The sequence below is a fragment of the Strigops habroptila genome, chromosome Z, assembly GCF_004027225.2.
Source record: "Strigops habroptila isolate Jane chromosome Z, bStrHab1.2.pri, whole genome shotgun sequence".
In the NCBI taxonomy this organism is placed as follows: Eukaryota; Metazoa; Chordata; class Aves; order Psittaciformes; family Psittacidae; genus Strigops; species Strigops habroptila.
The window spans coordinates 72301177-72310773 of NC_044302.2; positions in this window are offsets into that span (position 1 = coordinate 72301177).

The following is a 9597-nucleotide window of genomic DNA, read 5'->3' on the forward strand; positions in this document are numbered from 1 at the left end:
ATTCATAAATACCATTCTGATATTTTATGTCATTGATACTTCTCTTGCAAACTGTCATTCCTTCCAAGGCTGATTCCAGAGCAGATGCTTGGTTTATGTTAATATAGACATATTAAAGTTAGGAGTTTAACTTCAGTTGCAGGGAGCTTGAAACTAGTTAACTGCTTAAACATTTACCCAGCTATCAAATGGGCTTTGCAGGCATTGCAACAACAGCAATAGCTGGACTGGTTCTGACATGGGTGAACTTGTTTAAAGTGGATGTGCTGTATTTTTTCACCCATAAAGCCCAGATAATGGTTTTTATCATACAAGAACTAGCTCTTTCATTATCATATTTGGCATGTTCAGTTGGCTTTATCTATCTACCTACGTACATTCCTAACCCTTGACTCACCTGCTGGTCCTTCCTATTCATACACACTAAATTTGTTTTAACATACAAGCCTTGCATTTTCAAAGGAGTGAATTATATTTTTACATACCTCACTGAAACAATGCAACTCCTCTAAAAAAAAAAAAAAAGACATCTTTCCTTTTTTTTTTGCCAGACTTTTCTTAAAATCAAGCAGCATCTGCTTGTACCTAGAACTTGTATACTGAGTCAATAAAGTTCTATATTTAACCTGTGTTTGGTTTGGGAAAATTCTTTCTTATTTCATTAAGCCGTCACTGGACACTGGTAGTATATCAGGTTGGTAGAAATATTTTGTTAAAAGATATATTTAATGACAAAGCAATTTGAAACTTTGACATCTCAAGTTTTTGGCTAGCACTCAAGCAGCCTGAAAAGTGTGGGAAGAATTCTGAATGTCATGACATGAGACTGTCATTTCAGTACAGGACCTTCCTGGTTTTGTCTGGGGTAGAGTTGATTTTCTTCCTAGTACCTGGTACAGTGCTGTGGTTTGGATTTAGCAGGAGTGTAACGTTGATAACACACCAATGTTTCAGCTATTGCTAAGCAGCATTTAGACTGAGTCACGGATTTTTTAGCTTCTCATCACACCCCACCAGTGAGGAAGCTGGGGGCACAAGAAGCTGGGAGGAAACACAGCCAGGACAGCTGACCCCAACTGGTCAAAGGGATATTCCATACCATATGGCATCATGCTTAGTGTGTGAACTAAGGGAAAAGCTGGCCAGGAGCCGCTACTCATGAACTGTCTCAGTCAGTGGGTAGTAAGCAACTGCACTGTGCATCACTTATTTTGCATATTGTAATTATTTCATCACCATTATTACTATTATTTTCCCTTCCATTTTTGTCCTATTAAACTGTCTTTATCTCAACCCATAGGTTTGAGTTTGGGTTTTTCTTCACAATTCTCTCCCCTATTCCACTGGGGGGTGGAGGAGTGATTCGAGCAGTTCTGCAGTGTTTAGCTGCCTGCTGGGTTGATGCCCAGCGTGGGGCACAAAGGGTTGAAATAACGACAGATCTGATCTGAGCATGTTAAATGTGGGATAGTATGAGCAAGTGCCTACGACAGCAGTCACCTCCAACATTTTGGAATTTCACCCTGAGCAAGTGCGGCACCTGGAAAAAATTAGTAAACTATTTGGAAGAAGTATGCTGTCATCCTGGCAATTTCCACTGAGAGACACAAATCACTGCAATGTGCTGGGGCCTGGCCCACGCCTACCAAGCCTTGTTCAACACTATTCAGCACCCTCAGGAAGAGGAGAAGGTCTCTGGATCTGACGACAAAATAACAGTCACTGCAGCTATTCTAATTCCAGTGACAGGCACTGCAGCTGAATAAAGAAGCAACTCGTGCCAGGAGGTTGCCACTATCCACAAAAAGAAATACTGGAAGCAGAAGTCAGCTCGTTTAGTAAGGGTGGTGGGGCTTTCAAACACTGGAATACATTCAGCAAAAGCCACCTTATTAGTCAACACTAGGGGATCTGCCAATCAAACTAGCCCTGCCCAATCAAAACTATTACATTCTATAGAAGGAGATAAAATTCCTGTAGTGCACACAGAGAATCTGCTGGGGAAATCAGTCTGTGTTATTCCTGCTTCAGACAAAGGCAATCTCCCTTTGTGCGATTGCTTTTGCTCAAGCACCTGGATGCGCTTGGTGGGTAACACAGGAGGATCGGGAAGTCCAATGTGTACCTCAAGGGGATTTGATACTGGGTAAGAATAGACAATGATTTGAATTGTATCATGCCAATTGCTATTTAGGATCATTGAATGGTTTGGGTTGGAAGGGACCTTAAAGATCACCTAGTTCCAGCCCCCTGCCATGGGCAGGGACACCTTCCACGGGCAGGGGCACCTTCCACTAGACCAGGTTGATCAAAGCCCTGTCCAGCCTGGCCTTGAACACTGCCAGGGATGGAGTAGCCACAGCTTCTCTGGGCAACCTGCGCAACAGTGAAAAACTTCTTCATAATATCTAGCCTAAATTTACCCTCTTTCCGTTTGAAATCATTCCCGCTTGTCCTGTCACTACATGCTTTCACACAGAGTCCCTCTCCAGACTTCTTCTAGGCCGCCTTTAGGTATATGACCACTATAAGGTCTCTCCTGAGCCTTATCTTCTCCAGGCTGAACAAGCCTGACAGTCTCGGCCTGTCTCCATAGCAGAGGTGCTCCAGCCCTCTGATCATCTTTGTGGCCTCCTCGGGACTCACTCGGGCAGGACCATGTCCCTCTTGTGTTGGGGGCCCCAGAGCTGGATGCAGTACTGCAGGTGGGGTCTCACGAGAGCAGAGCAGAGGGGCAGGATCACCTCCCTTGACCTGCTGTTCACACTCCTTTGGACGCAGCCCAACATGTGGTTGGTTTCTGGGCTAAAGTGCTCACTGTGGGGTCATGTTGAGCTTCTCATCAACCAACACCCCCAAGTCCTTCTCCTCAGGGCTGCTCTCAATACGGTCTCTGCCCAGCCTATAGTTGTGCCTGGGATTGCCCTGACCCAGATACAGGACCTTGCACTTGGCCTTGTTGAACTTCATGAGGCTGGCATTGGCCACCTCTGCAGCCTGTCCAGGTCCCTCTGGATGGCATCCCTTCCCTCCAGTGTCAACCGCACCACACAGCTTGGTGTCATCCGCAAACTTGCTGAGGGTGCATCAGTCCCACTGTCCATGTCGCTGACAAAGATGTTGACCAGGACCGGTCCCGACACTGACCCCTGAAGAACACTACTCGTTACCATTCTCCACTTGGATATTGAGCTGTTGACCACAACTCTTTGAGTGCAACTATCCAGCCAATTCCTTATCCATTGTCTGGTCCATCCACCAATTCCATACCTCTCCAATTTAGAGACAAGGATGTCATGTGGGTCAGCGTCAAATATGATAAATTACTGTATGTCACCACTACTATGGTTGCTATAGGCCATATCAATGGTATTACTGTAAAGATTTCCCAGATTAATGAGGCATGCATTTTGACGAAACTGGGCAAAGTGCAGCAATGATAGAACCAGAGAAGCGCTTCTGAACTGGCTTCAGCATGCAACAATCCACCACCAGTCCATCTCTCTGTCCCGAAGAATTACTATGACAGATGGAGGCCAAAGTCATGGGTTATATGAACACAACACTCCTTTTAGAGGGATGGCCCATAGACTGAGGGAATGATATCTGTCTGTATATATCAAAAGACAGGAGAGGACGTACTGGAAAACGTGGGACCTGCGCATGACATAAATGGTGTGGAATAAGAGGTGGGTATTGTCCTGGTTTCAGCTGCGATAGAGTTAATTTTCTTCCTAGTATCTGGTACAGTGCTGTGTTTGGATTTAGTAGGAGACTAATGTTAACACCACAGTGAGTTTTAACTGTTGCTAAGCGGTGTTTACGCAGCGTCAAGGCCTTTTCTGCCTCCCACCCCACCCCACCATTGAGCAGGCTGGGGGTGCACAAGCAGATGGGAGGGGACACAGCCGGGGCAGCTGACAGTGGCTGACCAAAGGGATATTCCAGGCCATACGGCATCATGTTTGTTACATAAGCTAGGGGAAAGCTGGCCTGGGGCTGCTGCTCATGAACTGGCTGGGCCTCAGTCGGTGGGAGGAGAACAATTGCATCACTTGTTTGGGGTATTTTAATTCATGACAACAATGATGAAGATGATCTCCTTTCCGTTTCTGTCTATTAAACTGTCTGTATCTCAACCCACAAATTTTACTTTTATTTTTTTACCATCTTCTCCCCAGTTCCACTGAGGGAGCGGGGAAGTGAGCAAGAGGCTGTGTGGTGTTTAGTTACCGACCAGGTTAAACCACAACAAGGACAAATGCAATGAAATACGTATAATGTGGCAAGTGTTTCATTTTTTTTAATACAGTTGTTCAGGGGCTATACTAGGTCAAGATCTGATGGTGGTGCAGCAGCTGCATGTTTTGGTAAGAAGCACATGGATCCAGGTTTCAAGATGTAGACTGCATGTCACATGAATTGTCCTTACAGGCTGTATCTCTTCCTGGGCCATGAGGTGACATTTCAGGTTTAAGTGAAGTGTTTGTGGCCCTTACAGGCACAACAACACAGTACATTTATTTTAAATGACAAACTGCATGAACATTATAACACGCTACATCGACACTACTGTAAAATAGCTGAACAATAGCATATGCCATCAGCAGCTACAAAGAGAAACAGTCTTAAAATAATTGATACAATCTGGGTGGATTAAGTCATGTAAATACTGAGGATGCACCCACATTGCAGCTGACCTTCCGTTTTAGCCTTTGCAGTTTGTTTTAAACTTCGTTGTTGTTTAAACTTTAATTGACTATATCACTGAGCATTTTTGGACCCGAAGAGCCTTTCTAAATCCAGAACAGTAGTGGTCTTCAACAATAAATCGTGGTTTTAGCTTATTGTATCCCAAAGTTCACTGGATATTGGTGGAAAGCTCAGCAACGAGCCAGCTGTGCAGCACCTTCCTCGAGCAGTGTGTGCTCCCACCCAGTAACAGCATCAAAAGTAGGAACAACCAATGGAGAGTTTGTCCAGGCCCTAAAGAAAAATATCAAGTTATCATGGAAAATATACTCCTGGGAGGGCCATCTGCTCCACTGGAGATGGAACCAGGGGAGGACACTCATCTGGGGAGCCCCACACACATCTCTTCCTCTCTGACCACTGGGAAATGTTTTCCATTCTCTTGTCTCTCTCAACCTCCCTACCCCATTTATTTCTTGGCTCTTACATTTCTCTTCTCCTTTCTCTGTCACTCTGTCACTTTCTCTTCCACTCTCTGTCACTCACTGAGAGTGACCGTCTCTCACTCTTCTTACTTGTGTGTTTTGTTTTGCTTTAAATTTTCCTAGCTTCGCCGTTAAACTCGATGTATTTCATTAGCTGTGGACCCCCTAATAACTGTATCCCTATAGTTACAATGCTAGGTCCAGTCCATCATTTAATATATCTTCAAATTTTTCTTTTAATTCAAATTAGTATCTCATATTAAATTATCTTGAAACGCAATAGCCTTTAGAAGACAGTCATATTAAGAAAAATGTCAGCAAAATTACTGTAAAATTAGTTTTAGTACGATTACTGGCATGGAAAGTAATAAGGAAAACAACTGCCTAAACTGGTTGGTTCAGATTTTTTTAGGTAAAAGGGTATTCATCGGCAAAAAGTCAACATTTGCAGCAATGAGACGAAGGAATGGTTTCCTGGTACCACATGCTATTGCATGAATAACTTTGAGCATTCACTAAATACCAGCAACTACATTTTATCAGCCAGCTGACTTGCAAACAATTTGCAGGAGGCCTAACTCAGAGTCTCTAAAGCTGGAACAAACCCGAAACATAGCCAATGGACTGCAGCAGAGAAAAAGATCAGAAATAAAAGCTTATTTCCAATTTTGACTCCATTGTATTGTCAGATTTACACTGGGGAAAAGTTTGATCACAAATAGTAATGTTCTAAAGAAAGGCTATCCAAAACGTTTTCAATGAAGGTGATTGAAAACATTAAGTCTGATGTGAAATATAGCATTTTCGTATTTTGGAGATGTCAGATCAAAAATACTTGCTCTACATTTGAATACAGAGTTTATAATCTAAAATCCAGCAACTTAGTATTCAGGAATACAGATTCTATTTTCATTATGATAATTTTTTGATGAGAAGTTCCTCCTTTTCTTTACATTCAGGTCTTTCTCCCCCAAAGGCATTAGGATACCAAACTGAATATACTTAGCAGGCTACTGACATAAACTGACATGGCAATCTCCCAATACATTTTTGTCTTCTTGGAAACTGTAGGGGTTTTTAATATTCTCAGAATATTTTAACATGAGCATGTAACAGTCTACTGTATCATACTTCACATCCTGTTTACATCATGCCAAAGACATTTATAGGACTAACCTGAGTCTGCTGTAGCCTATCTACTGCTCCCAGTACTCCCAAACTGTCACTAAATGATTCTGTTCTACTGTGCAGTGAAGCTGTCTACTACTCAAAACAGTAGGCACTTCTTTAAACTTCCATGTGTTTCTATACACAACAGAAGACCAACTATTAGGCTATGCTGACCACTCCTGAAGTTTACCATTTTTTGAGAAACCTCTGCTCTTAAAATCACACACAACATAGTAAAAAATGATGCTGTATAAACAGAAGCTATGTCTGCTTCAATGACATTTTACTATTTTTTAACATTTCTCAAAGTCTAGAGTTCTTACACTGAATGTTACTGCAGTTACTCTTTACTTATTATGGGTAACATAATATTTGGTGCTTCCAGGAATAATAGATGGATGTCTCTTGAACCTGAGATCACAAAAGATGTGCTCTCATCACTTGCTAGGGGATGCACAGGTCCAGAGAAAGGGTTCAACAAAAGTGGTCCATGGCACAGTAATATGCTGCAATACCCAGCAGTGTTCTAAGTCATGCACTTTCTCTGCACATAGAGGAGAACATGTAGGATGTCGGGGTATGTCCTTGGAACTACAGTAGCTTCTCTTTCTTACATACAAAATTGAGTCACATTAACTTTGGCTTTAGCCCTTCTATTCCAAAGCAGAGTATGGTTAACTTCAAAAGAGTGGGAGTGACACAATATAAAAGGACATTTCAGATGTTTATGTTTTCATTTTAAAAGTTACAGAACGGGAGGCCATGCTATGTCTTTAAAAACAGATAACTTCTCTTTCTCTTTAGCCGTCATGATTTCAATGGGGACTTTCAATGAGAGTCTGGAGAGGTTGTGGAGACTCCATACTTGAAGATACTCAAAACCAAACTGAAAAAGGCCCTGAGCAAGCTGTTCTAGTTGCCCCTGCTTTGAGCATGGAGGCAAAAGACCTCCAGAGGTCTGTTTCAACATTGTCTATCCTTGATTCTGTGAAATTAATGTTAAGAAAAAGATTAATCATTTATATTAATTCATTTATTTACTCTGACTTTTCTAAATCTCCTATTTGGAAATAATGTTTTTTTCTTTGAATATAGAGTCAAAACAGATGTACAGAAGAGATGTGGTTGGATGAGACTGAAGACGGTTACATTTTAATCAAATATCACTGATGGATTACTACAACTTTTATGAAAACACTCCAGAACAAGCATCAGTATTTGCAATTATCCAGAAATACAGATCACCCTTTTAATTTATACTTTTCAAGTATTGCTCAGTCTTTCCACTATTCTTCATTGATGGACTGGTATAGTAGGATACAAGTGTTGTCTTGTATGTGTTTCAACGTGTAAGGTGACTAAGCACTGCCACAGCTTCTTTTGTTTGAACTTCTTTTGTTTGATGCCAGCCACCAGGCATAGTGACACACAATTCATACTGTAAAACTGCTGATAATGTGAATGTGTTCTGAGGAGTTTGCTTTTCCCCTGCCAGAAACAGACATATCTGGGTGACTTCAGTTTTAGCTCTGGCCTGTGATACGTCTTCTCAGATACTGTAGAACATGGTATTTAAATGATTATAATGGAACTGAAAGGGGAGTAGATGGAGCAAATGTTACACTCATCTAAACACTGCCTCTCTATATACTTCAATGTCCATATCTAGACTCTCTTAAAAGCTCTCTTTGCTACGGAAATTATATCTTTGTATTTCTTCTCCACTCTTCAGCAACAGGAAAGGGAAATAACTGCCATTTCTATAATACCAGAATAACAAAAAACAAGTTTCAGCTCTGCAATTAGACATAGTAAAGTATAACTGCAAAACCTTCCACAAAATTAAATGTTAAGTCCATATGAAGCAATTTTGTGGTTGTCTTTCTTGTGTTGCACAATTACAGAGAGAGGAGTAAAAATGTGTAGTGTTGGAGATTACTAAGTTCCTGCTACCCTGATTTTCCAAGGAACTGAGGCTTATACAGTTGTACTGTCTGTCTGTGTCTCCTCTCCAATAACTTTTAAACCTATGGATAATAACCAAGTTTCTTGAGGTCATGGAAGGAGGAAGCTTAGCTGAAACATCCTTTCAAGGTTTGTGAACATCAGCAGCTGAATAGCAGACAGACTGACACACTCTGCTGAATGAAAAACTGCAACTAAATGGCTCTTTGTGGGCGGTGGAATGATGATATCTTCTTTTACAACAATACTACAGTCCTCTTGAAAAAGCTGGGACAGACAATAACTTGAGCCAGAGGGCCTTTGGATTTAAGAGGGTTCGAGTAATTTTTTTGTTAATTATTTTACATGTTTTCTGAGAAATACATATAAATCTCTGAGAATGAACATATAATCTGTTTTAAAATATAGACAATGGCCACAGGTAATGCAAGGAGTTAAACCTGTTAGATTTTGCCTAGTAGTTCATCTTACTTTATATAGCATTTGTAGCCACTGGCTGTTCCTTTACGGTCTAATAACACTGATATCAGTCTGAGAGCAAATGTAAAGGCAAAGTATAAGGTTAGGGCACACTATAAAAAATTTACAGTAATATCCAAATCAAGTTTCAGAAAGAGATTAAATATTTATATTGTCAGTGGGTGTCTGTAGAAATTGTAGATGCTTTCATGGTCAGCCTAAAACTGAACTAAAACTGAAACTTAAAACACTTAACTTTAGATCCCTGATTTTGATCTCCATGATGTGCTAAGGTTTCGTCACCCAACATTCATTTCAGAGGTAGAGGTTACTGGTCATGTCTGACAGTTGTCTCTACTCCTTTACAAGCTCATACTGTCCTTTGTGAACTGTATACAGAAGATTATTCTTCCCCAAACATATCTCCAATTTCTCCCTCATGGTATATCTTTATCCACAGGGCATCTACCCTTTCCCCTAACCTCCTCAGACACTGTGGATAACACTCTAATTGCAAAATTTCTTATCATCTCTGTGACAGCATGAAGGCAGAGGGGCTCATTTAGTGTAACATTCTGTCTTGAAGACACGATATGATCATGCAGATCCACATTTGCAACTACTTTTTACGTTAAAAAAGACATAATTCTATATGATGGCATTTTACAAAAATTATATATCAAATTCAGATGTATGGAGAGAAAGCAGAATAAGCCTCATTGAAGTATTAAATGTATCAGCTCCATTTATTCTAAACAGTATTTTGTCTGATACTGTGGGTTACAGCTCCTTTTACTAATACAGAATGCGGTTACAATGCAACTCC